Consider the following 27946-nt stretch of genomic DNA (forward strand, 5'->3'; position numbering starts at 1 on the left):
TTGCTTTGTTCTCGTGAGTACCTACTTACCAAAATGTAGCTACTACCTACTTTGTCAAAATAATTTGTATGTCAGGGTTTGTCGGGTATAAATTGCGCTGCCGTACTTGTGGTGTGGTCGCTCGATGATGCGCGTCATGTTGGGTATTTCTGGCCGCGGATTATCTGGGCCTCGATGCGTCTCTTGTACGCATACTACGTCATATTTATTTACATGGCACAGCTCAGCAAGTAAAGTTGCTTTGTCTGAGGAGAAGCCCTCGATGTTAATAGAGAGCACTGTCAAGGCTGGCCCTAATAAGGGCCGTTTACAGCGAGCTTGGTTCTTACAGGTGGCCATCGTGGTGAAGAGATTGGTCAGCCTACTGGTTTGGTTTATGTAGTGCTGCTTCCGGGGACGCCGGGTGCTTGTAATTGGTATTAAACTAAGCACCACGCGGGGAGGCTCTCTTCATGTCCCCCTATATGTCCCATATATTCATATTAATAAACTATTTGATTTCATTTATTTCATTGCATTTCATTTCATTTAAAAAAAACAAGAAACGCAAAGATTAGAAAAACTTTGTATAGTTACTTTTAACTTGTCATGGAATAAATTAGTGATAAGTAGACTTATTTTCTCTCTGTCTAGGGTCTATAACAACTTTGAACTAAGATTATTTTTAGTCTAATAAGCCCTTTTCTATAAATAGCTGATATTTTCTAAGCAAATTTGTGTAGAGCTTCGTTATTGTAGGCTCAGACAATCCTTCAGAAATTAATATTACGTAAATCAGTTTGTTCGATATTGCAAACAAAACAATAATCTTCGCTGAAAATAAATTTTAAGTGAAGTTTTAGTTTTGTTTCTCAAATACTTTTCATATTATGAATCCACACTTCCACACTTTCACTTATAATATTATTAGGATTAATTAAAAAAAGTTTTAGAACTGTATCTTGTAAAGTTCTGAGTTCTAAGAGTGTTGTTACAATAGCTACGAGAATAATTATACACGACTAGATAGCATTTACGAGATAACATTGAAGAGATTAGAAGAATAATGTTCCTCCTCTGTGGTAAAGATAATGATTTTCTCATTTTCCTAAATGTCCACATAAAGATTGCCGTTATCATTAAGAGGATTCGTAGCGCACTCCACACAAACGTAGTTTGGTTACACAAGTCAATGGATTAGGTACATACAAATTTTTGAGCCTGTGTAACTTTGAAACTACACAATTTATAGCCCCAATAGCTCAACAGTTAAGGAGCGCACTGAATTCCAAAAGGTCACAGGTTCAAACCCCACCCTTGCACTATTGTCGTACCTACTCCTAGTACAAGCTTTACGCTTAGTTGGAGGGGAAAGGGGAATATTGGTCATAATTAACATGGCTAAAAAAATCACGGAAATCTTGAAAAGGGCAGCACAGTTTATTTTCCAGAGCGTGTCTACTTACAGCATTTTTGTTGATTAGCAAATGAGAAACAAATTACGTTTGTTTGGAGTGAGCTACGAATAAACTCCTCTTAGTGATAACGATCTTAGGGAAATGAGGAAATCATTATCTTTACTACAGAGAAGGAACATTCTTTTCTTCTAATCTCTTAATAGGGTCTTGGACTGTCAAGTTAAAAAAAACTAACATAAGAATATACTTAGTAGTTTCTGCGGGAAAAGATTTTTTATGTAAAAAAATTCTTATTAGAATTTACGCTATGTGACGCTATTAATCGCTTTTCATACAGCGTGGCGTTAATAATTAATTATTTACAAATCAATAAAAATCACGGTTTTTAAAAATTATTCCCTTTTAATAATGAATTCTAGCCCCATAAACTACCGCTGTACTGTGTACAAAAAAATCACGTAATGTTACTACCACTTACTACAGTCCAATACCCTATTGATTAAGATTCAAAAGAGAACCCTTGAAAACCAAAACTACGTTTGTATGGAGGGTGCGCGCTGCGGAATATTCTCACGCTTGGTAGATTAGGCGTAACTTGTTGGATGATCTTTATCGTAACAATCGCGGGTTAATTGGGCCATAATATAAAATCTAGGGCACCATATCGAAATAGAAGAATGGTATCGTTTCAAGAGTCGCATTACGAATTGCTGCAATTAACCACAGCCGTGTTTGTTTTGATTTCTCTTTATCAGTTTTTACTAGCTTATGCTGAGCCTCGTGGTAAGGACGTCCGCCTTCCAATCGGAGGTACGGGGTTCGATCCCGGGCACGCACCTCTAACTTTTCGGAGTTACGTGCTTTTTTAAGTAATTAAAATATCACTTGCTTTAACGGTGAAAGAAAACATCGTCGGCAGTAATCCTGCAGCATCAAGATTTTTATGGGCCCATAATAATATTACCATAATTGCAGTCAAGGGGACCCGGGTTCGATCCCAGGCACGCTGCACGCACCTCTAACTTGTTGCAGTAAAACCTGCATGCCTGAGAGTTCTCCATAATGTTCTCAAAGGTGTGTGAAGTCTGCCAATCCGCACTTGGCCAGCGTGGTAGACTATGGCCAAGACCCTTCTCACTATGAGAGGAGACCCGTACTCTGTAGTGAGCCGGCGATAAGTTGATCATGATGATGATGATGACTAGCTTATGCTCGCGACTTCGTCCTCGTGGACTTCACAAATTTCAAACCCCTATTTCACCCCCTTAGAGGTTGAATTTTCAAAAATGCTTTCTTAGCGGATGTCTACGTCATAATAGCTATCTGCATAAAGTTAAAATGGCGCATGAGGAGTAAAATTTTACGCGTCATACTTTGTGTTTATGTGAAAAATCTAAAACCTAGGGTGTCAAATTCTAAAACCTAGGATATTTTGCTGAGCTGTACACCCATTTGGGGTTGTGTCACAGATGAAAATGTTACATTTGTACTTTGTTTTTATCTGTGACACCAACAACAAATAAATGCAATTTTTTTCTTTCTTCTTTCTTCTTTCAACACAAATAACCCGGATAGATAGATAATTGTTGTTATACCAACAACTATGGGTGCGAACAGTAAATTTTATCGATAGAGACCTAATCAGTATTTCGGCCCAGTGGTTCGTTTGATTGAAGTGAGACCCTAGCCTTCATAAGCAATTTTATCTCCTTTGTAAGGAATTGTCGAATCTAAAACTGTACACATAAACACGTCTTTTATTTATTGGATCACATTAACACATTCATCTTATAGCTATTTATGGCTCAAACAAACTAGGTAGGAAAATAGGCACATTTTATGTGGAGTAGATTTTACGGGTGGTGAAGGATCTGGGAACCCACACCGCATTATTATCCCGAGACAACCTCATGTCTGCTATAAGACCTACCTTCCTTCCTTTCATGATTCTAGGTCAACGGAAACTACCCCGTAGGTTTCTTGACAGACAGACACACAGACAGCCAGACAACGAAGTGATCCTATACGGGTTCCGTTTTTCCTTTTGAGGTACGGAACCCTAAAAACCTCCACGCAGATAGATCTGAGAGCAACAGCTAGTAAGTACCTAACATCATAATTAAAACATGGAAAGAAGGTGACCTTTTTTCATTTTATGTTTTTGACCTAAATGTCGAAGGCGGACACAATTTCTTTGCTCAATAACGCATAAAAGGTCCAAAACGGTTATTTTTGATTAAACTGCGCTGTAAACTGTCTTGATGGTCAATCGACGTACCTAATGAAGTGTAAATATTTGATGCAAGCAGATGGGGACGGTTTTTGTAGCTCAGTGCCGGCCCCAAGCAAACTTACACTGAAGTTATTAGCCAAGACAGGGACTTTTTTAGAGGACGATTCAAACGACATATTATTATGTGTCACTAGCTTATGCTCGCGACTTCGTCCGCGTGGACTACACAAATTTTAAACCCCTATTTCACCCCCTTAGGGTTTGAATTTTCAACAAAAATCCTTTCTTAGCGGATGCCTACGTTATAATAGCTATCTGCATGCCAAATTTCAGCCCGATCCGTCCAGTAGTTTGAGCTGTGCGTTAATAGATCAGTCAGTCAGTCAATCCTTGTATATATTTAGATATTCAACCTTTATGCAATGCTAAATAAGCCCCTATTTTGACTATGATGAATATGGTAGGTATTTGACTATGTCAAAAATAAATTCTTTCTCATTGATTATTAAATAGAGGGTCTTCCAAAATACGTAAAATTCACGTCCTTTGTTAGTTTTATGTGTGATAACCTTGTGATAACCATTTTAAATAATCGATTAGACTAAAAAATGGCGTCAAATTATTGTGACGTCACATAGTGGTATTTCATAGAATGGAAAAAGACAAACAGATGGACGAACAACGTGTAAATTCACCCACTCAGTACCTTTATTATAAATGCGAAAGTGTGTTTGTTTGTTGGTTTGTCCTTCAATCACGTCGCAACGGTGCAACGGATCGACGTGATTTTTTGCATGGGTTTAGATAAAGACCTGGAGAGTGACATAGGCTATAGACTTTTTATCCCGGAAAATCAATGAATTCTCACGGGATTTTAAAAAACCTAATTCCACGAACGAAGTCGCGTGGAATTATTTAGAGACCTCGCTTCGATCGGTTAGTTAAAAATCCTTAGAATAACAACCCGTAAAAATCATTACTTGGGTAAAATATATTATATCGCCAAACAAATCCATGACGTCATAAATCCTTACCTAATTCCCTTGGGACCCTTTATACCCACATACGTCTCATTATTCCGTCCAGTAATAGGTCCTCCAAGGACACTGAATTAATTCCGCGACGTCCTTTTATCATCTCGGAGTACCCTTAAAAGTTGATTGTAAAACCTTATTTAGTTTATTAATCCGACACCATAAGAGATAATATACCTACTCGTAGAAAGAAAATAAAGAGAAGGAAAAGGTTTACTTACTTATATAAAAACTGTGCTGTATATCACAGGCACCACAGGTCCTAGGTAGTTTGATGTTATCCAGGGCCGTAAAAAAAAAAAAAAAAAAAAATAGGAAGTTTGACACGGTCATGAATGTAAAGGAACAAGGTTGTGAAGTTCCTGAACACACTCTTCAAAATATTATCCATATGCATGCTTTTTTTTTTCACTTATGTATGTATGTACAGAATGAAACTCAATAGATTAGGTATTACAGTAAAACTTAATAAGCTAGCCTTATCTAATTACTATACAAATCATAATATATATACTAATATTATTATAAATCCATACTAATATTATAAATGCGAAAGTGTGTCTGTCTGTCTGTCTGCTAGCTTTTCACGGCCCATCCGTTCAATCGATCTCTTCATCTCCCCGTTCATCTCGGGGAAGGGCTACGTTTTATGCCGGAAAATCAAATAGTTCCCATGGGATTTTTAAAAACCTAAATCCACGCGGACGAAGTCGCAGGCATCATCTAGTATCCAATAAATTAAGACCGGACATTGCACCGATGCGGTAAAGGGACTGACCTGTTTACCTTTTCACAGTTCATTCGTTAAACCTATTTGGACGAAATGTGGTACAGAGATAGCTTGCATCCCGAAGACGAATACAGGCTAATACTTATTCCAAAAATCAAATAGTTCTCTCGGAGTTTTTAAAAATCCACGGGGATAAAAGTCACGCGCATTATACAGTTTTAGTATACGCAAAACCTGAAAGTAGTTTGTTCAGAATCAGTAACAGAATCAACTGCAATCATTTTTACAACGGGTTATATTTTGACCAAAAAATACTTTAAAATCCTGCAAGTTTGGACACCTAGTTGAATGACCGCAGGCACCAGCTGATTCGAGCCGCGCAAGCGGGAGCGCGCACGATCAACGCTAACCATCTCGTTCGCTCATAGTCGCTTGCTTGGGGTGACCATGTTTTTGCGGGACAATGACTCAACAGAACAAGCTTATATCTTTGTAAGTTTTCATTAAATATTTTTGAAATTGTGTTAAACAAATCGATACGTCTTTTGGTTTTAGCGTATACTAAAACTAACGTTGTATAGTAAACCATAAAGTGAAAAGGCAAAGCTAAAGTGGCATCAATAAGAGTAATTGCGGATGTCAGAGCCGAGCCGCCATTATGGCGAAGCGTCGACAACAAAATGCATTACAATATTATCCCCATTAGACTAGAGGCAAACGCGTGGGATTTTAATGATTAACGAGGGGAAAGTTTTCAAATTCAATCTTTATTTGATACTAGAGGATGCGCGCGACTTCGTCCGCGTGGATATAGGTTTTTAAAAATCCCGTGGGAACTCCTTAATTTTCCGGGATAAAAAGTAGTCTATGTCCTTCCCCGGGATGTAAGCTAACTCTGTACCAAATTTCATCAAAATCGGTTGAACGGTTGGGCCGTGAAAAGCAAGCAGACAGACAGACACACTTTCGCATTTATAATATTAGTATGGATTGATACTAGATGATGCCCGCGACTTCGCCCGCGTGGATTTACTGATTTTAAAATCCCGTGGGAACTCTTTAATTTTCCGGGATAAAAAGTAGCCTATGTCCTTCCCCGGGATATAAGCTAAATCTGTACCAAATTTCATCAAAATCGGTTAAACGGTTGGGCCGTGAAAACCTAGCAGACAGGCAGACAGACAGACACACTTTCGCATTTATAATATTAGTATGAATAGGGCAACTCGTGGCTCTTATGATCAGTCAAGTCAAGAGCTAAGACTACCACGCACGGAAAGCAGATTCTTCTGAGAAAAGCCGGCAGCTAGGTAGGTACTTCTTTCAAAATCCAAATCCATGCGGACGAAATCGCACACAAAATGTATTATCGCTAGGTAGGTTAAGTTAGATATAAATGCGGAAGTATATGTTAGTTTGTATTTAATTGAGGGGCAACGGAGCAACGGATTGACGTGATTTTATTTTTATTTTTTTAAAAGAGTATTAGCCATGTTAAATTACTAATATTCCCCTTTCCTCTCCAACTAAGCGTCAGGCTTGTGCTAGGAGTAGGTACGACAATAGTGCAACGGGCGGGGTTTGAACCGTCGACCTTTCGGTTTTCAGTCCACCCCTTTACCGGTTGAGCTATTGAGGCTCTATATGGATTTTGTATGGATACAGTTAAAGACTTGCTGGCAGAGTGACATAGCCATAGAAAATCGTTGATAAAAGTATCCAGTCAAAGGTAGTCTACCATATAAGAATAAATTAACGTAAGGTAACGTTTATTTTCAGATAATTACATGTTTGCGTGACGTTTATTAAAGAGCAGGTAATTTGATTACTTCTTCACCTTTAGGGAAATTATTTTGGAAAAACGGTATTATTACGTGGCAGCTTATGACATGCGATCAAGCCCAATCGTTCAACTGGTAGATTATTGCCTCGCCCGAAATTAATTATTATCAGTCTACCTCTAATCTGTCGATATGTTACTCAGCAACTTTTTATTATTTGTTTAAAAATAACATATTTTTTGCTACAAAAACGTTGCTAAGTAACTTATCGATACAGTTCAGATATTATATTGATTTATATTAAGTACTTAGGCCATATATGATATAGGGCTAGCTAGGCTAGGAACAAATCAGAAATCCACGCGCGTACTTGATTCGGGTGAAAAATCAATGAATGTATTTACGTAATTTACCATTTTGACCATTTCATTAAATCTCTTTTTGTGGAAATGAATTATTTATTACAGCCACTCCAAATAAATACTAAAACATTAAATCATGCGGGTAATCGCTTAAAACCCTGGTTAAACTCAACGCGCGTCGTCAGTGAAATATGGACGACTGCAGCTCGAAAGACGACCTTACGCGCACGAGTAGATAGACCTTACGCTTATAAAAAACTGATTAAGTGTGATTCGGACTCGCGTACGAAGGGTCCCGTACTTAACATCGCACAAGAAATAAATATCACTTTTAAATATTTTTGAATTTGCATGGCGGCCATTTTGAAATTTTCCTTATTTTTTGTAATTGCGGCAAACATTTTAACTTTCTACTTATTACGGTTCATGAGATGCAGCCCGCTGACAGATAGGCAGACAGACGAATGGGCAGACGGACGGACAGCGGAGGCTTAGTATTAGGTTCCCGTTGACACCCTTCGGGGACGAAACACTACAAAAACCGTCGTCACGGTAGCAGCAGCTACGTCTGTGACGCGACCACATGCACAGATTCAGAACACAGTTTCTGAGAAAAAAACTGACAAGAAACTCAGCAGTTGTTGTTTTTAATTATGGAAAGTTACAATATTATCAATGTACCAATACAGCATAGCATCTTGTAGGTACCTAACTAAAAGCTCAGTCAGCTCATTCGCGTCATAAACTATACTACAATGTCTGGAAGCCGCTTTGGTATCGCTGCCTTCACGCGTTGTGTTTGACCAGGGTATGAGTAGGCTCAACATGTAGCAGGTAGCAGGTGATATATGATGGATTCATTTAATGTCATTTGTCATTCACAAAGGCAATTTGTAAATGCACTTACACACACGTCAGTCGGTTATTTATTAAACGTTATTGACTATAACGCTTGTAACGCACTTAATTGCGAAAGTGTGGTTGTTTCTTGATTTATTGAGTTGTTGGTTTGTCCTTCAATCATGCCGGAACAGTACTGAGTACAGTAAAATTGTTTAGAAATTTCCTTGAAGTGTAGGTAAAACACTATAAAAATTATAAAATAATGTCGAAACAGAGCAACGAATCGACGTAATTTTTTACAAGGGTAGTGGGTAAAGGCCTGGAGAGTGACATATAGGCTACTTTTTATTGAGGAAAATCAACCCCCCGCGACTTCGTCGGCGTGGAATTGTTTTTAAAAATCTTTGATTTTCCGGTATAAAAAGTAGCCTATGTCACTCTCTTTAAACTATACCGATGCCAAAAAAAGCGTCGATCCGTTGTTCCATTGCCCCGTGATTAAAGGACAAACCAACAAACAAACACACTTTCGCATTTATAATATGGGTAGTAACTAGCGATTTCATCTACTAATAATAATTAATACTACTTTCTATTAACTATAAACTATTTACCTACTAATAATTATTAGTATTGTATAGTATAGTATAGATCACTTACTTATTAATTTTAAGATAAGCCTAAAATAGGGTTGTTTTGTTGGCCGGCAAAAGAAAGTGGCCCATATTGTGTGAACTCTGATATACGGTCCTTTTCCTTATTGTACTTGTAATTTTTTTCGTGAACGATAAGTGTATTTCTTTTATAGGTCAGCAATGCCGCGTTCTGGTTTCCCTTTCACTATTATTCCTATCTTCAGCAGCAATTTTTCTCTTCTCGCAATTCACAGCGCTTAAAGAGCAAAATATACAATGAAAAAGTGTAATTAAGACCGTCAACGATCGACTGAAAATTGCAGCAATTAGGATTTTCTTTAATTACTTATTGTGGAAGTCAGATGGCCATTTGACTAAAGTAAAAGCACCTATCAAGTTTCAAAAAACGGACTTCTTGTATTTACTTACCGTACCTACTTGTATTTTGACTTCAGGCGGGCATATTCCGTAGGTATACTCTAAGTAGATGCTAAAGACGAAATTTATTTATTGTCGTCCAAACAATCATGTTACTGTAAAATTGGAAGTAGCTGAAAAATCAGTTAACAATTTCGACGAAATTAATATAAAAAAAGCTTTTAAAAAGAAATAAGTACACGTCATATTGAGAGAAAACTTCTTCATTTTTTTATTTAAAGTTATGGTTCTATTTGGTAACTCTACTTGTCTGGTTTTGGTAACAATTTATTCAGCTGCTTAGAATTTGGTATTTGACTACATCAAACATATTTTTTTCGCCAGTGATTATTAAATACAGAGTGTTCCAAAATTCGTAAAATCCACGTTTGTTAGTTTTAAGTGTAATAACAATTATAAATTATCGGGTAAACTAAAAAAGTACGTCATTATGATGTGACGTTACATTCCAGTATGTATTTCATAGAATACCGCATACTACGAGTAAGTGCGCGCTTTGACGTTTGATAAAAAGTTACTGTTTTGACTAGTAGTCAAATGATGATAATGATGTAAATTCTAGGTCGAGTCTAGAAAACTAAGCATTTAGTTGAAAGTTGATAGTGTTCAACGGAGACGACTCCATTTTGTGTCATTGAAAGTTAATATCATTTTGATTGCTTTGCGAGAATCTATTTTATTATGCATACAACATAATAACTTTGGATCCATTTGGGAACTATCAGAATAAATTAAAAACTAAACTAATTGTAGGACCTTGGTTCAATTCACTACAATAGGTATTTACCTACTTTGTGCTAAGGGGCAAGAATGCGGAGCCATCATCATCATCATCATCATCAGCAACCTGTGCGCAACGCGGAGCATTATGCTATAGGTACTATCTTTACAGTTATAGAAAGAAGTTTGTATAACGCTCTGTCTCTTACGTTATCCCATATCTAAATGATAGAGACAAAAAACACAATGGGCGTTAACCATTTTTATACACCGATCAATCACAAACGAAACTAAGTGTGTTTTCTAATTAAAATTCGAACGTTTATGAAAATAATTTCGAGTGTTTTTTGAAAACATGTTTGTGATTTGTTGGTGATTCAAAATGTAAACTCACACTGAGATTTTTGTCTCTATCATTTTTATTTGGGACTAGCTGACGCACGCGACTTCGTCCGCGTGGATTTAGGTATTTTTAAAATCCTGTGGGAAATCTTTGATTTTCCGGGATAAAAAGTAGCCTATGTCATTCTCCAAGTCTTTATGATCTATACCCATGCAAAAAAACACGTCAATCCGTTGCACCGTTGCGACGTGATTGAAGGATAAACCAACAAACCAACAAAAAAACAAACCAACAAACACACACACTTTCGCATTCATAATACGGGTACTGTTTACGTAACAGACACTGTACTACTACTATTCAGCGGATAGAGTAGGTATTGCGTGTCGTGAGACGTGACGCGACAGAAGCTTGTCGATTTGATATATTCAGTAAGAAACCGCAGCTGTGTTTGTTTGATTTGTTTTAATTCTGGACGCAGGATATCCCTGTGTATCTACGTAAAATGTGAAACAGTAGCTTATTATTTAGTGTTCACCCAAAATACGCTTGCATTGAAATTATAGACGATATCCGTCGATAAACTTTCGATGTAAAAACGAATTTTACGGTTGAATTCGTGTGAGCTGTAACATCAAGCCAATAAAATATACTTACTCATTTCTATTATTATATGAAGACTATAGGGTTGTCTACCCTAACTAACCTTTTTTTTTTTATTCAGATAAGTAAAAGTTAGCCCTTGACTGCAATCTCACCTGATAGTAAGTGACGATGCAGTCTAAGGTGGGAGCGGGCTAACCTGGGAGGAGTATGGCAGTTTTTATTAAACCCATACACCTTTGGTTTCTACACGGCATCGTACCGGAACGCTAAATTGCTTGGCGGCACGGCTTTGCCGGTAGGGTGGTAACTAGCCACGGCCGAGGGCTCCCACCAGACCTGAAATATAGAAATTATAAAATTCCAAATCCCTGCCATGGAATCGAACCCGGGACCTCCCACTAATAAGACCACAGAATTTACCACTGCGCCAGGGAGGTCGTCAAAAAGTTACTTTCGGACTTTCGGACTTATGTGCGTTTTAAACAATTAGATATCACTTGCTTTAACGGTGAAGGAAAACATTGTGAGGTGAGTGTATGCCTGAGAGTTCTCCAGAATGTTCTCAAAAAGTGTGTGAAGAATAAACCCTTCTCATTCTCAGAGGGGACTATTATTGTGCTCAATAGTAGAACGGCGATGGATTGCCTTAATATACGAATAAAACGACTATGACAGACAGACAGACAAAGAGATTATGTGTAATATTAAACATATTTCCTTTTACGTATAAGCTCAATATTTTCACTTTTTTCTTCAGATCTAACATTTTCGATGCTACGTGATATTGGTAAAGTAATTTGGCGCACGTGAGAGCCGATTTGAGGCCAATTGCCACACCAAGAAATGTATTGAACAATATACATATCTACGTTCTTGACGTATGTTTTACGAACAACTCTAAATAAAAATGTAAAAAATCTTTTTGAAAGTCAAATCTTTTTTTAATGTAGGTACAAAGAAAGAAAGAAAACCCTTTATTTCTTAAATTGTGCCACACATTTTCATTTTATTAGTTAAAAGTTGGTTATCTCTAGTTGGTCATTACTGACATGATGTACCACAAAAAAACGCGATTTTTTTTTCGCATTTTTAGGGTTCCTATGTGTTTCTATCGCCGATAATAATTAACAATTTCAAAATTTAAAAAAAAAGTGTTATCCTTTGAAGTACGGAACCCTTCGTGTGCGAGTCCGACTCGCACTTGACCGGTTTTTTAAGTAATGGAAAAGCCCATTTACTTTGAAAACAGCGTATAGCTAGTAAAAGTACATTGAACGGAAACCACACATTATTGAGGTCGGGAGTGTTTGAACCGGCAATTAAAGTCTACCTCTACATTAGTGCTCTCTTCAATTTGTGAGACAGTTTAATTACTTTACTTCCTTCATCTCACGCGATTGCAGGATAGCTTCGTGTTAGCACACGGCGATTTAAAAGTAAGCGAAACTTTAATTAAAATTTTTGATAGTGATCTGTTGGCAGGATAACAGCAATAATGTTAGTGCAAAGTTATCACAAAACAGACTTGTAAAGTGATAACAGTACCTAATAATATTAGTGCAAAGTTATCACAAAACAGACTTGTAAAGTGATAACAGTACCTAATAATATTAGTGCAAAGTTATCACAAAACAGACTTGTAAAGTGATAACAGTACCTAATAATATTAGTGCAAAGTTATCACAAAACAGACTTGTAAAGTGATAACAGTAATAATATTAGTGCAAAGTTTCACAAAACAGACTTGTAAAGTGATAACAATAATAATATTAGTGCAAAGTTATCACAAAACAGACTTGCAAAGTGATAACAGTAATAATATTAGTGCCTAAGCTATTATTAGTTTTCAAAGTATCTAACTATCTAACACCAGTGAAAAGCAGATTACAGTGTAGGGTTAGCATAGATCATGGTAATTTTAACTCATATTATGAGTTAAAGTTTAGACGTACTTTCAGTTTATTAGTTTGTTTAGAGCCTGCTGTCTAGTTGATATCGTTTATGGGCCCATACAAGCTCCTAATTCTAGCTGAAAAGGGCAAGTAAAAGGTCATTCAAATGTTCCTGAGACATTTCACTTATAGTTTAATTGTATTATTATAGTAAGGTATATCCATATTTCCATACTAATATTATAAATGCGAATATATGTCTGTCTGTCTGTCTATCTTTTCACGGCCCAACAGTTCAACCATTTTTGATGAAATTTAGTTTATTATTTATTTAGTATATATATAATTTATTTAGTAGAGTTAACTTACATCCCGGGGAAGGACATAGGCTACTTTATCCCGGAAAATTAAAGAGTTCCCACGGAATTTTCAAAAACCTAAATCCACGCGGACAAAGTCGCGGGCATCATCTAGTTATGTATAAATGTACCTCATCATTATCATCATCTCTACCCAAATTACCGAAGCACCGGTATAATCTAAGGACACGGATAAACATGTAAGTAGCTTGCATGATTAACTTACGACAAATGTTACATTAGTAAGTATACAATGAACCAAAAGCTTAATTTGCTATAATCCGCTGAAACAGGTCAAATCTGTATGGTGCAACATGCAGCTTGCGAATGCACCGCCCGCCCTCCCACTGCTAAACATGCAGGAAAAAGCAGGCACCAGGCAAGCAATACTCAACACCACCACGCAGCACCACACAAATTCTAAATACACTCGACGCACGTTTCGCCCCGACACCGGAACATCCTCAGATCTCATGATATGTAGACCTTACAATGCATAATTGCAAATATTTATTTTTGCAGATTCGACCTGTTTCAGCGGATTACAGCAAATTAAGCTTTTGGTTCATTGTATATCATGGACTTCCGCAAAGTAACGCCTGCTTCTATACAACATTAGTAAGTTGTCAAATAATTTCGTAAGCTGTTTACGTGAATAAACTTACAGGTGTAACCGCAGCCAAAGAATGAGAAAGGTAGCACGCTGACCAAGTGTGAATTTGCAGACAAATATTCGAGAACATAATGGAGAATTCTCAGGCAAGCAGGTTACCTCACTTAGTTTTCCTTCACTTTAAAGTAAATGTATTTAACTGCTTTAAACGCACTTCAAAAAGTTATAGGCGCGTGCCCGGGATCGAACTCCGGACCGTTGGAGGCCAAAGTATTAACCGTGGCACACCGCTTAATTTTCTTCTATTGTATAAAACAAAGTTGCGAACGCATCGATGTACGAACCGTATTTGAATAGGTATTCGCTTAGTCAAAACTATATTATAAAAACCGGCCAAGTGCGAGTCAGGCTCGCGCAACGAGGGTTCCGTACCTACTACAGTCGTATTTTTTACTAATACTAATACTACTAATACTAATTATTAGTTCATGACCACAATTTAATTTTTTTTGTGTGATGTATCCACAAATTCACGGTTTTCAGATTTTTCCCCAAATGTCAGCTATAAGATCTACCTACCTGCCAAATTTCATGATTCTAGGTCAACGGGAAGTACCCTGTAGGTTTCTTGACAGACCGACAGACAGACAGACAACAAAGTGATCCTATAAGGGTTCCTTTTTCCTTTTGAGGTAGGTACGGAACCCTAAAAACTAATAATTTATTATTTATATTATTTACTAAAAATCAACTACATTTTTGTGAACAAAGAGATCAATATTGCGTTCCACGCGTAATAAAATTTGGAATGTCATATCGAGGGGCCAGCTCTCAGACTAAAGAAATATATTAAAAGGCACTGGCAGAACAAATAAATCATGTATTGGAATAAATCAAATATTTGTGGCCGCAAATATTCCCGGTACGTGCGAGTCCGTATCACTAAGTGATATTTATATCTTAGGCGACTTAGGAAAAATTTCACCATTCTATCATCACATATTATAAAGGCGAAAGTTTGTATTATGTATGTGTTTGTTTGTAAAAATTCAACTCCTCACGCGCCATTTTAACGTTAAAAGTACGATTAGTTCTTATTTATTTTAAAGGTGAACCCCGTACTTTTGACATGGTACCCATAGAGATTGATGATGTGATCCATAGAGTTTTAAAAATGGCGCGTGAGGAGTCATTTTGTACGGACTATAAGAATATCAATCAGCCTGTTTGCGTCCACTGCTGGACGTGGGCCTTCCCAAGAGCGCGCCACCACACCCGATCCTCCGCCTTCCTCATCGACCCACTTCTCGCTACCTTCTAGCCGCTAGCTAAGGTCGTTAGTCCAGCGAGTTGGAGGTCGTCCCACACGTCTATAAGAATATAGGTAGGTACCTACATAGATCTGCAAAAATTCGATTTCAATATTTATTAGCGCTGCAACTTTGTACGACGATCAAAGACGTTTTATGACGTCCGTGTGATATTTACTCAGTTAAGCTATAAACTTGAATCCGTACCATAATATTTATTCACGATATCTCGCGGGAACACATCGAATGTATCACTACTAAGGTGAATATCGCAAACACGCTAGATGTCCTAGTTTATCTAGGGGTTTTTCTTAGTATCCTGTTGATATTTGTGCTCTTTATACCTATAAGCAAAATCATCATTATCATTTCAACCCATCGCTGGCCCTCTACTGAACCATGGTTCTCTTCTTAGAATGAGAAGGTTTTTTAATACCTGTGGCCATTGGGTCCGTTAACCTGGGGACCACTGTTGCTGCATCATTTGTAAAAATTTTAAAAAGCCGGCAACGCATTGGCGGTTCCTCTGGTACTGCAAATGTTCATCACTTTTCATTAGGTGACCCGTCTGCTCGTTTTTTCACTATTTTTATTAAAAAAAACCGGCCCAGTGTGAGTCAGACTCGCGCACCGAGGATTCCGTACTCGAGTATTTTTTCTACATTTTACACGATAAATCAAAAACTATTATGCATAAAAATAAATATAAATCTGTTTTAGAATATACAGGTAAAGCCGTTTTATATGATATCCATCCCACTTGGTATAGTTATCTTATTTTGAAAATTCAAAATACTAATTATTTGTCATGAACACTTTTTTTAATGATGTAACCACAAATTCACAGTTTTCAGATTTTTTCCTTTACTACAAGACCTATCTATCTGCCAAATTTCATGATTCTAGGTCAACGGCGACGGGAAGTACGTGATAGGTTTTCTTGACAGACAGACCGACAGACCAACGGAGTGATCCTGTAAGGGTTCCTTTTTTCCTTTTGAGGTACGGAACCCTAAAAAGGGTTCCGTACCTCAAAAGGAAAAACGCAGCTTGATCATAGTCCATCATGGGTACCTACTGGCAATTGTAAATAATACAAGTTATACACAATAACTAATAAGTTAATACAATATAATATAGAAATAACTTTATAATAATCGCAAGTTGGAAAAGTTTGCAGATCGAAATGGATTATGTTCAAAGTTGTAAACGTGACTCTTTCAGCTTCGCGAAGTTTATATGACGTAGGTAATTTGACGTTGTTTCAAATACACTTGATTTATTTCGGAATTTTCCTTTGTGTAAGGAGAAATTGCAGTTCCACGAGATAGAGGCGTTTGGAACCTGCATGCCTGAACATTCTCCATAATTTCCTCAATGGTGTGTGAAGTCTGCCAATCCGCACTGGGTCAGCGTAGCGGACTATGGCCTAAAACCTTCCCGTTTGGAAATTCATTTTTATCATCATCATCGCGTGCGTTCTTCGAAAAAAAGTTTGGAGGTCATCATACGAAAAGCTTCTCTATTTAAAGCCACCTCTCCATTTCCAAGATTAATTTGGAAATTGCTAGGTACCTTGATACTTAGGTACTAGTACGTAATGAAGCGCACTTGGGTGTTACTATTGTTTTGTATTACTATAGAAGCGAAGATAGCTATAATGTCGACTTTTTATTCGGTCCCTCTATACTCTATAGTCTCATCATCATTACAGTACGACAAGGCTCTTTTGGCACTTGAATGGCATTGACAGGGTGGCGTAGTTGTAGAGCAAAGGCTGCCAGCAAATAAAATCTCCTCAATTTTACGGAATATATTGAAAAAGTCAATGTTGAAAATCGAGTAAGTTTTATCTAATTGAGTTCTAATAAAGTCTAATTTAACTGAATGAGAAATTGGGAAAGCCGTTCCTGTTGAATAATAAACACCATTTATAGGCCATGGAGTTGCAACTTATCATGTTTACCTGCTTAAAATATTCTATTTATCTAGTGTTGTGTGTGCAAAAAGCCTTAATATTTAAGCCTATTAGACTTTAATAATAATATGAGTGGTGAGTGTTCGTAAATTACAATGTTAGCACGTATTACATCTTTAAGCTGTTGATTTATTTTATAGCGGGCCGTTATTAAGTTCTAAATCAATTTAGCCCCAACCGGGTTATGGTTAGGATAAAAGGATATCGTAAATATTTGTGTAGAATTGCGTTGATGGTACTGTAGTTACATTGTTTTGCCGAGTTTCTTGCTGGTTCTTCTCGGTAGGAAAGGCATTACGAACCAGTGGTAGATGCATCCGACTATTCAAAAGTACTTGTAAAAGTTTATTCGAATAAAAAAGATTTTTATTTATTTATTTATTATACCTAATCCATAAATCGGTAAAGGCAGTATAGCTTATCACAAGCTAATAGCTATTAGAAAAGTCATAATATTAGAAGACCTGAATAGAAAGTAGTCTATTTCCGTCTCCACTCTCAAGGATAAGTACATTAAGATACTCCTACCTATATAACTATTTCTGTACCAAACACACGATGATTTTTAAAAACCTAAATCCAATTGGATGAAGTCGCGGGCTACATCTATTTTGGTGTAGAGATAGCTTGCATCCTGTAATACCTACGTAGTAGGTAGTAAGTAGACATTGGGTTCTTTTTATCCCAGAACAACAAAAGTTTCTCACGGAATTTTTCATAAACCTAACTAAATCCACGCGACCGAAGTCGCGGGCATCATTGGTTTCAAATAACATAAAATATGCAAAGAAAAATCATATCGCTTGTGATATCAAAGTGGCTGCAGTAAACAAACACAGATTAACTTAGGAATAACTTCTGAAAGGCGAATCAGAGTTAAGCGTTTTTGTATTAAAACCGCCGGCTTTTAGTACCTCTCCTCCCTCCTTGTCCGCTTAAAGTCTTTGCAGTAAAATTTCCTTCATTTTCTTTACGACTGTGACACTTTACTCTGAATTTGTTTCAGAATTCATCTTATTTGTGATGACTAAACAATTAAGGTACTGTCGGAGAATAAGATTAATTATGACGTTTTCCCTATAAACTTCTTGATGAGAATTATCTCAATGTAACAACATAGCAAAACCCAAGATAAATTATTTACACTGAGAATGAATCTTATTTTATTTATTTTTATTTTATTTTATTTTGTGAGTCTGTTTCTATTTGATAAATTAAGTGTGTATTTTTACAACTTATGGCGAAGGGTGCCAACGGGAATATTACTAAGACTCCGCTGTCCGTCCGTTAGTCCGTCTGTCTGTCTGTCTGTCAGCAGGCTGTATCTCGTGAACTATAATATGTAAAACCTGAAATTTTCACAAAATGTGTATTTCTACGGTCGCTATAACAACAAATACTAAAAAGTTAAAATTGCCGCCATAAAATTTAAGAAATAAAAAAGTGTTATATCTTGTACGATGGTACGGAACCCTTCCTGTGCGAGTCTGAATCGCACTTGATCGATTTTTACGTATTTAAGCACTGTAAGATGGGTCTGGAAACTCATTAGACAATACCCGTAGTATAAGATTTTACGTCTCACCAAACGTAGGTAGCTAGAATTCGAGAGTCGAAACACAATAACATCAAAGTAAAATGGACCTAAAAAGCCTTGAATTGTAGTCAAAAATTCAATGCCACTGATTTTAATTTCGCAATGTTTCCGCTTGGAGCGCTGGCTGTAGATGTGTAGACAAACTTGAGCTTTAAAACAAGGCAATTAAGATCCAGTTTACTATAACGCGGAAGTGCTTCGACTCTCGAATTCTAGCAACGTTTGGTGAGACGTAAAATCTTATACTACGGGTACAGAAGAGAAGTTTTGGCTTTGAGCTTTGAACTACGCGCTCTGGGCACCCCATAGGGCACCGCTGCTGGATGGCGGCGGCGCAAGATCTTTGCGTGTGGAAGTCCCTAAGAGAAAATATGATGTCTAGGACTGGACGTCTGTCGGTTGACGACAGTGATGATAGTATACTAGGTACAAGTGAACATTCAAAGAAGTCTATTAGTGAAATTAAAACATGGCACCACACAGCCTACCGTGCGCCCTACATGAGCCACATAAACAGCTAATCTATTTTATGGCAGTTTTATTAACTTCTAAATCAATTTGCCGATAGCGACTTTGATATAGGTAGGGTCGTAAAATATTGTCAATAGACTGCCTACGCATATATTGTTAGTATCACAGAACTTGAAAAATAATTGTCCAAGTAAGTATCACAAAAATAATCACACCTTTACATTATTTGAAGTCATTTTCCATTCCAATAAAGCTTCTAAAAAGCTAGTCGTTATAATAAATCTTACCCTTGATTTCGTTCTCGTGGAGTTAAGAATTTTTCGCACATTTGTCGAATCCGCGGGATTTTCTCTAAATCTTTACTCTGGCACCGTTTCCACTGTTAACGGTCTAGAAGGTCATATTGTGATCCATCGGAACTCAACAACCAAGGAAAAACAATTTGGAGGTTCTTTTCAAATATTCTTCTTTATTTTTGGCAAAGAAATACATTATGTAATACACAATTTTTTAGCGAAGCGAAATTTGTCTTGCTATAGTTAGTTGGAGGTATAGTTAAGTGACGACAGACTGACTTAAATTGACGATTATTAAAAAGAAAGAAAAAGAGTTAGTAGAAAGAAAAAAAGTTAAATTCGTCGTTTTGAGCTATGACCCACCCAAACTCAGTAATGTAGCGAATCTAGGTTACGGATCTCCTTTCTGGGATACTGTGTTCCTATTAGTGAAATAAAAGTTAGGTAATTGACGCAAGAATCGCGTTAACTTATTGGCTGGAGGGTGAAGATTTATTGCTATTACAGGCCACTATTAGAGCCACTATGGCTAACTTATGCAAAACGAACATTAGATATGGCCCACCTGGCATGTATAATAAAGACATTGGCGTATATTCAGCAGAATGTACGACTATTATGATAAGCTAATGTGTTGAATCGGCATCAGGCTAGGATTTGAATAACAGAAATCAGAATTGGTATTATTATAGAAATTGTAAAAGAGCGAGCGCGTTGTCGTCGGGTAGATTATAGAACCCAGCACAAAATGCTCGAATAGAAGCCATAAGAACATTTTCTTATATGCCCCCTCTAGCTCATCGAGTTAGTTTCAAATCAATTGCATTCGTTCTTAACAAAAAGCTAGTTAATAAAAGCTCGGAAATGAGTTGCTTTAACAGTTTTAATAAGTTTGAAGTGATATTGTGAAATGGTGATAGTAAAAAAAATATACCCGTCTGAGTTTGGTGTGCACTCTGCTCAGACCAGGGCGCGTTTAAAATGATGAATGAATACATGAAATTCGATGAAATAAAGCGAATTTGAATGACAAAGATTTTTTGATCCATATCCTGATATCAACGTAAGTGCTTTTCATTGTACATATTCGCCATTGAATGTTAAGGGCCCTTATTTGATACATCCGCTCAATAATTGAAGCAACTACTGTCGGATGGGAGTCGGTGATACGGACTTATGCCGCCATTGACGCCGTTTCGAAGTTTTCGCTCGGTCTAGATAAATGGCGCGAGTCTTACGATACGCGTCACTGCGTCTTGACTCCAACTCCAAATTTTCAACTGAAATTACAATGCAATAATTTTTCATTTCATTTCTATACAGGGTTTAATTAAAACGCTAGCAAAAACAAAGACTGTAAGTGTGTGTGTGTATGTGTGATAGTACTGATGACCATAATGATAAGATAGTACAAAACTCAGAATACAGAATGTATTCTGAGGTACAAAAAAGAAACGCGAAAATATAATAAAGAAATCCATAAAACGAACTAAAAAGACTTTTTCACATTCGAAAATGGTGTCATAGTGATCTTTTCCAAAAAAATTCAGTCATTGTCCCTAAGGATCCATCCAAACATCCAAATCTATTCAGACAGTTATGGTGGAATAAAGAATTTCACTTACATACGCCCTGTGATAGCCTAGCGGTTAGAACGTCCGCCTTCTAATCGGAGGTCGGGGGTTCGATCCCGGGCACGCACCTCTAACTTTTCGGAGTTATGTGCGTTTTAATTAATTAAATATCACTTGCTTTAACGGTGAAGGAAATCATCGTGAGGAAACTTGCATGCCTGAGAGTTCTCCATAATGTCCTCAAAGGTGTGTGAAGTCTACCAATCCGCCAGCGTACCATGGCCAGCGTGGTAGACTATGGCCAAAACCCTTCTCACTCTGAGAGGAGACCCGGGCTCTGTAGTGTGCCGGTGATGGGTTGATCATGATGATGATGACGCCCTGAAAACAGTACACTCCTTTTTTGGGTAGTTGTGTAAAATTTTGCTAATCTTCGTCTCTAGGATGCAAGCTTTTTGACGAGGCATAGACACTAGGTATGCTGTGGTATGTCTGCTTATGACGTGGTTCGGGACTGGGGTAACCCGCGCCAAATATCTACCATATTGATCTCTTTTCGCTCCCGAACTTTTCCAATTTTGGTGTGAATTGGAATTTGGAATAAAGTTTTGTTGTCTACCTAAGTATTTGAATTTTGCCCAAATATGTACCCATAAAACCTCCAGCAATTCCCCAGAGAGAAATTCATATGTCTATTCAATTCACAAATTCCTTACTCGAGCCAACCTCGGAATATTAGTGAGGTCAGGCATCTATTGAAAGTTTGAACTCACGTCCTAAAGATACATAAACGGATTCTCTGAATTGCTTGAAGAACAACGTTAATAATGATTAATAATGAGGGACAAAAATCAAAATCCCTAACGATAAAATCCTTAGGAGAACCAGAGTGATCGACGTATGTAGTTCAACGAATTATCCAGCTGAAGTGGCAGTGGGCAGGTCACGTCTGCCGCAGAACCGATGACCGCAGGCAGACGTATTCTGGAGTGGAGACCGCGTATCAGCAAGCGCAGTGTGGGACCTCCAACCCGCTGGATTGATGACCTTAATAATGATTAATTTGAGATTATTATAGCTTGTGGGACACCTACAAGGCTTGGGTGAAACCATAATAATTAATAATCTCTATGGGTAAAACATATAAAATCATAACGAGATATACCTACTGAAATGTGACTTTAAGTAGTCCATAGTGATGGAGTGTTAGGTACAGGTTCAATTAGGTGCTTCGTAAGAATAAAACCACGAAAATGACTTGTGGCACACACTGTAATTATTATGGAAAACGCAGTAAACGTGTTTACATTGCAGCGGTCCGAATGCAAGAGAGTGAAAATTAATGTCTAGCTGACTGACTGACATACGTTACAGATAAAGATTTGTTGGTGTTGCTAACACATAGGTTGAAAAAAACTGCGAGTTGAACTCGCACACGAATGGTTTCATACCATCGTAAGTATACAAGATAATATACAGCCCGTTGATAGACAGACCGACAGACAGATGACGGAAGTGGAGGCTTAGTAATTGGGTCCCGCTGGCGGGAGTAAACACATGACAACAAACTCATGTGAATCAACCTATAATATGGTGGGTAAGTAGTACTGTCGTGACCACCCTTTATAAGGATTTAATTGGCTGTTAAGCCTAAAAGGAAACTTAAGAGAAAAACACCATATACGAGTACAAGATCCGGCTAATTGTCAAAGCTATTTATGTTCTAAAATACGTCTTCTTACGTACAAGTTAAAACTTGCCTGTTCGTTACCTATCTATGCATCTTTCATACGATTAAGTTGAAACTTTGTACAGGATGTTGCGCTGCAAGTTGCGTTGGTTTCTGAATTAGTAGATACCAGCAACACAACAAGCAAGCAAGATAACAGGTGTTATTTTATATCCCTTTTTGGCAGATGACATTCGCGATTTTCAAAAAAGAGTGATACAAAGAATGTTAACTAAACCATGATTAGTTTGCTTGGTGAAATTAAGCATAAACCTTTGCAAAACATCTCGTCGACCCGTTGCTTCGTTGCAACGTGATTGAAGGACAAACCAACAAACCAATAACCAACAAACAAACACACTTTAGCATTTATAACATGGGCAGTGATGATATGGGTAGTCAGGTAGTGAGGCGCACGCTTGATCAATCAATAATGATAAGAAATAATAGTAATCAGTAATCAATCACGCTTGGTGGAAAGTGATGATGTGGCCTAAGATTGCTCTTGTTCTAAAGATTATATTTGGTAGGAAACACAGATCGCGAAAGAAGAGGCGTCTTTACCTATGGTGCAGGGTGTGCGGCGCACACGGGCGCCGGGTGTAAGGGGGCGCCGAGCGCCCTCTAATTTGCGACACCTCCAAAGATGCGTCGATGCCGGCGCTCTCAAAGACCCTGCGCTCGGGTTATGGCCGACGCCGTCATCATTTAAAATCATCATTTAAAATTGCACCATTTGCATCTGAATTTCCGTTTGAAAATATATCTGTTAGTATTCCATTTTGACCCTGCTCCTACTAGACTAGAGGGCGCCAGGGTACTGGTTGCACACGGGCGCCACAAGGGCTAGAGACGCCTCTGCGCGAAAGAATATTCCAAACCTAGCCATGCATATACCTACCTACGAGTAAATGAGGAATGATAGAGCAAAACGTTTCTTGCACACTAGATGGAATGTCGTCGACGTCTTGTGGTACGGTGTTTAAAAGCCGAAGGAGGAACAAGATCGAAAAGTTCCTGAGCAGAGCACACTCTTTTATTTTAATTTATAGACTAGCGCGTGGCTGCAATCAGACATTGCTGGCAAGTCAGACATCTCTCCGAAATGGTGCGCAAATCGTACCAGATTCTAAACTCACAAAAGGATTAGACAGTCATGATTCACGATTCACGAGCAAAATAATAATCGGTGAACTATTTTTAGGGTTCCGTACCTCAAAAGGAAAAACGGGACCCTTATAGGATCACTTTGTTGTGTGTCTGTCTGCCGGTCTGTCAAGAAACCTACAGGGTACTTCCCGTTGATCTAGAATCATGAAATTTGGCAGGCAGGTAGGTCTTATAGCAGACATTCGGAGAAAAATCTGAACCGTGAATTTGTGGTTACATCACACAAAAAATAATAATTGTGGTCATGAATTTAGTAATTAGTATTTTCAATTTTCGAAGTAAGACAACTATATCAAGTGTGGTATCATATGAACGGTCTTCGCCTGTGTATTCTAAAACAGATTTTTATTCATTTTTATGCGTCATAGTTTTTGAATTATCGTACAATATGTCGAAAAAATACGACTGTAGTACGGAACCCTCGTTGCGCGAGCCTGATTCGCACTTGACTGGATTTTTTTTCGTGCAAAGTATAAACAACTTAACCTCCAATCCGGGTTTATTAGTCTTGGGATGAACCTAATATGAATCAAACGCAGTTCCGATGTCCACAGTCTTATATTCAGGTACACTTGTAACATCCACTTAGTTTATATCTAGCTTAATTAATCACCTAGTACTTATATCTCGCTTAATTACTTTTATATCGTCGATCTTTTACTCTCGCTGCGTCCGTCCGACGCCGCTACCACTGTCACACCTCCACTCACGGGTGACAGATGGCAGGTTTTCTGTGTTGCCTACAGTCGTCCATCCTGCTCCAGATATGTCCTCATATCTGACCACTCGGCCTTCCAACCGAGGGTAATGCCCTCATACCCATAACTCAATAGGAGCAACATAGAATACCTTAACAGTCCTATATTATAATTAATATGATTAGTATAATAATTCCTCTAACAGATCAAAGCTAACATTGTTAGATTTAACAAGTGCACAAAACAAGTGCCAATGAGACCTACAAAATACTGGTATCAATAATCATTATGTACATTGCAATCAACATCTTTAAGTCTAATTCTTATAAATACACAACAAATCACACTGAGATAAGTAAATAGTAAATACTATAAGTCATTCTGATTAAGCTTGATATTAAGAAAATTGTATGATCTAGTTATTGTTAGTGATATACGTATACAACCAATTCACAATAGTATAATCAAATATTGAAATCAACACAATTTATGTTAATACTTAATACAAGGAAATTATAGTGAAATCAATAATTTTATTTTTAAATATTATTCTGAACTACATATTCTTCAAGTTTGCATTTGTATTTAGTAATACGTGAATAAATATTTGCATGGCAAATGTGGCAATACTAATTATGAGAATTATAAAACATCTTTGGTAATTTGCATTTAAAGCGAATAAAATATAATCAACCTTAAACAAAACAACAACGAGGAAAGAAAAGAAGGATAGTGAATTATCACCAACTTGAATTCTGAGTGCTAAGTACTCTATGATTTTAAACAATGTCACTATCAGTTTTCAATTAAAGTAAGTTTGTTTGCCCTTTCCTTCTTACCACTGTAATGACATGAATTCTAATCCTACATAATGCTCTAATGCAACACAAATTACAATATTTTCACTAGTATATACATTTTAAGAGATATGGTAAGAGTTGTTGGATCCCATTGACCATTACTAACACTTTATACAAAATTAATCACAAAGTTTTACAATATACTAATGAACCTAACTACTTCTGTAGACTTCATAATTTCTTTAAACTTAAAAATAAATTAAAAGAATATCTTATAATCCAATGTTCTCATACAATTGATGAATATTTGATATGAGTTGACCTTGATTATAATGTCTTTGTAGTGTTTCATGCATTACCAATTTGACTATCGTGAATTGACATTTAATTATTCTCAAGTGGTACCTACTGATTGACACCGTTGAAAAAAAAAAAAAAAAAAAAAAAAAAAAATATATATATATATTACAATATAAGTATGTAACGTAAAACAAATAATAAGAAAACAATATGCCAATCTTTAATTGCATATATGTAGTATTATACTAAGCAATATCGGTAAGTATATGAATAATGATTGTAAAATAATTTTGCAGACCAGAAAGGCAGAGATGTCGGCACAGATATTATGTGACCATATTTTGTACTCTACTTGAATAACAATAAAAGATAATTACCTATCAAATTGAGTTATTGAATATTGAACCTATGTCTACGAAGTCAAGATAAATAATATGGTTAAATGTAGTTGTTATTATTAATAAGTACTAAGATCGAAACAAACCACAATGTATTCTAAGGAGACCCCAATAATCATATTATTCCAGAAATTTAAAGAAACATGAATCCACTAATTGATAATGATACACACAGTACAGATCACTATGAGATCTACAATGTGTAAAATGTAATCCTATATTTTCAAATAACTGAGACGACTGCCTCTGACTGTATCTCGATTGTAGCACAACAAATACTATTATTAATATAACAAAATAAGTCACAATGATGTTAGCCAAGGTATTATTGTATTATTATAAACTCGTTACCTGTGATGCCCCATATCATCCTTGCACTAGGGGCAGATGCATGCATAACTGTGTCTACCATAAGCCCCGTAAGTGCGATAGAGAGCGCAACAGACGGCGTTTTGTTGCCCCATTTTATTGTCTCGCAAGCAACGAGTCCTTCATGGCACTATAGACTTAATTGATGTAACATACAATAAAATCTGATTTCTGGAAACTTCCATTCTTGTACATTCTTGAGCGCGTAAGGACGAACGATGCCAGAGACCCTCGTCCTCTTATGATAATATGGTTAACTTGAACACGGTGATTGAGGACAAACAGCACCAAACGCTGCACCAACCCAGCGTCATGCTGAGCCGTGAATTGCCGCATCGGTCACCGTTGCTTGTCTCGTGTCAGTGTGTAACAAATGAATGACAAAGATGTAGGAAATTATTTCGTGATACATTGGTGTACTTATACGCTTTAATAACATATCAGCGATCCATACATTAATACCTAGCGAGTGAAGTAAGCAAGCCTTCGTGCGCGAACTGCTTATATAGTCTATTGGAATAGATGTTACTTGAAATAGTATTTAAGAATTTGCTCTTTACTGTGCTGTTTCCACCAAACATCAACGTAATACAATGAGTGACTGCGAAGATGTACATTAACATGAACCGATATTTAGCATTTACAATCAGCATGTCATTTTAGATCTACTTTAAAGGGTCTATACAACTTCTAGCTACTACGTACCGAATTCAGCAAGACATAATTAATATATCATTACGGAATACGTCAATTATAAGAACTTTAATTTGAATTTAAGTAACCCTTGAACATTAGTGAGTATCTGCTAGAACAGGTAAAGTGATTTCCAACCATGATATCTACTTCTGTACCTCTATTCTGTAGATAAATCTATTATTATTAATAAAAAGGATACACCCTTTCCACTTGCCGACCCCGAATTAGTCTGCTTGTTTTCCATCAAATTAACTAGACTCCCTCTTGTCACCATCGCGACCCGATCAGTTGCTGAAGTTCATACTGAAGATCACCGTCCACTCGCATCGGGATTATCGAATCAGGTTTTACCAGACTATTATTGTTCGTCATTTTTCAGACGCTTCGTCAGCCGTTTTCCAATTCGTTTGTTGGTTCTTACTGGGACCAGCTTTTGTCACCGGAATACGATCCATTGTTTACGTCAGTATTGCCACCTTCCATTTGTCATTCTTGATTCCTTATTCTTAGGTCTATATTATAGTCAATGCTGCCCTCCTTTGGCACGATTGCTACAAATAAAAATTTCCACTTG

General features: G+C 37.1%; 1 protein-coding gene across 3 annotated transcripts in view; it reads left to right on the forward strand.

Annotated features, from left to right (window-relative positions):
* Positions 1-27946, forward strand: part of LOC117987101 (tachykinin-like peptides receptor 99D) — an 81344-nt gene that overhangs the window by 22901 nt on the left and 30497 nt on the right. Inside the window, exon 1 of one of the 3 annotated variants that reach the window (XM_069502335.1) lies at positions 13894-13991. The exons of the other annotated variants lie outside the window; for them this stretch is intronic. The gene's annotated coding sequence lies outside the window, so the exon portion shown is untranslated. Of the gene's footprint in view, positions 1-13893; positions 13992-27946 lie in introns of those variants that run through there. 3 annotated transcript variants of the gene reach the window in all.

This window comes from Maniola hyperantus, chromosome 12 (assembly GCF_902806685.2).
Source record: "Maniola hyperantus chromosome 12, iAphHyp1.2, whole genome shotgun sequence".
Taxonomy (NCBI): domain Eukaryota; kingdom Metazoa; phylum Arthropoda; class Insecta; order Lepidoptera; family Nymphalidae; genus Maniola; species Maniola hyperantus.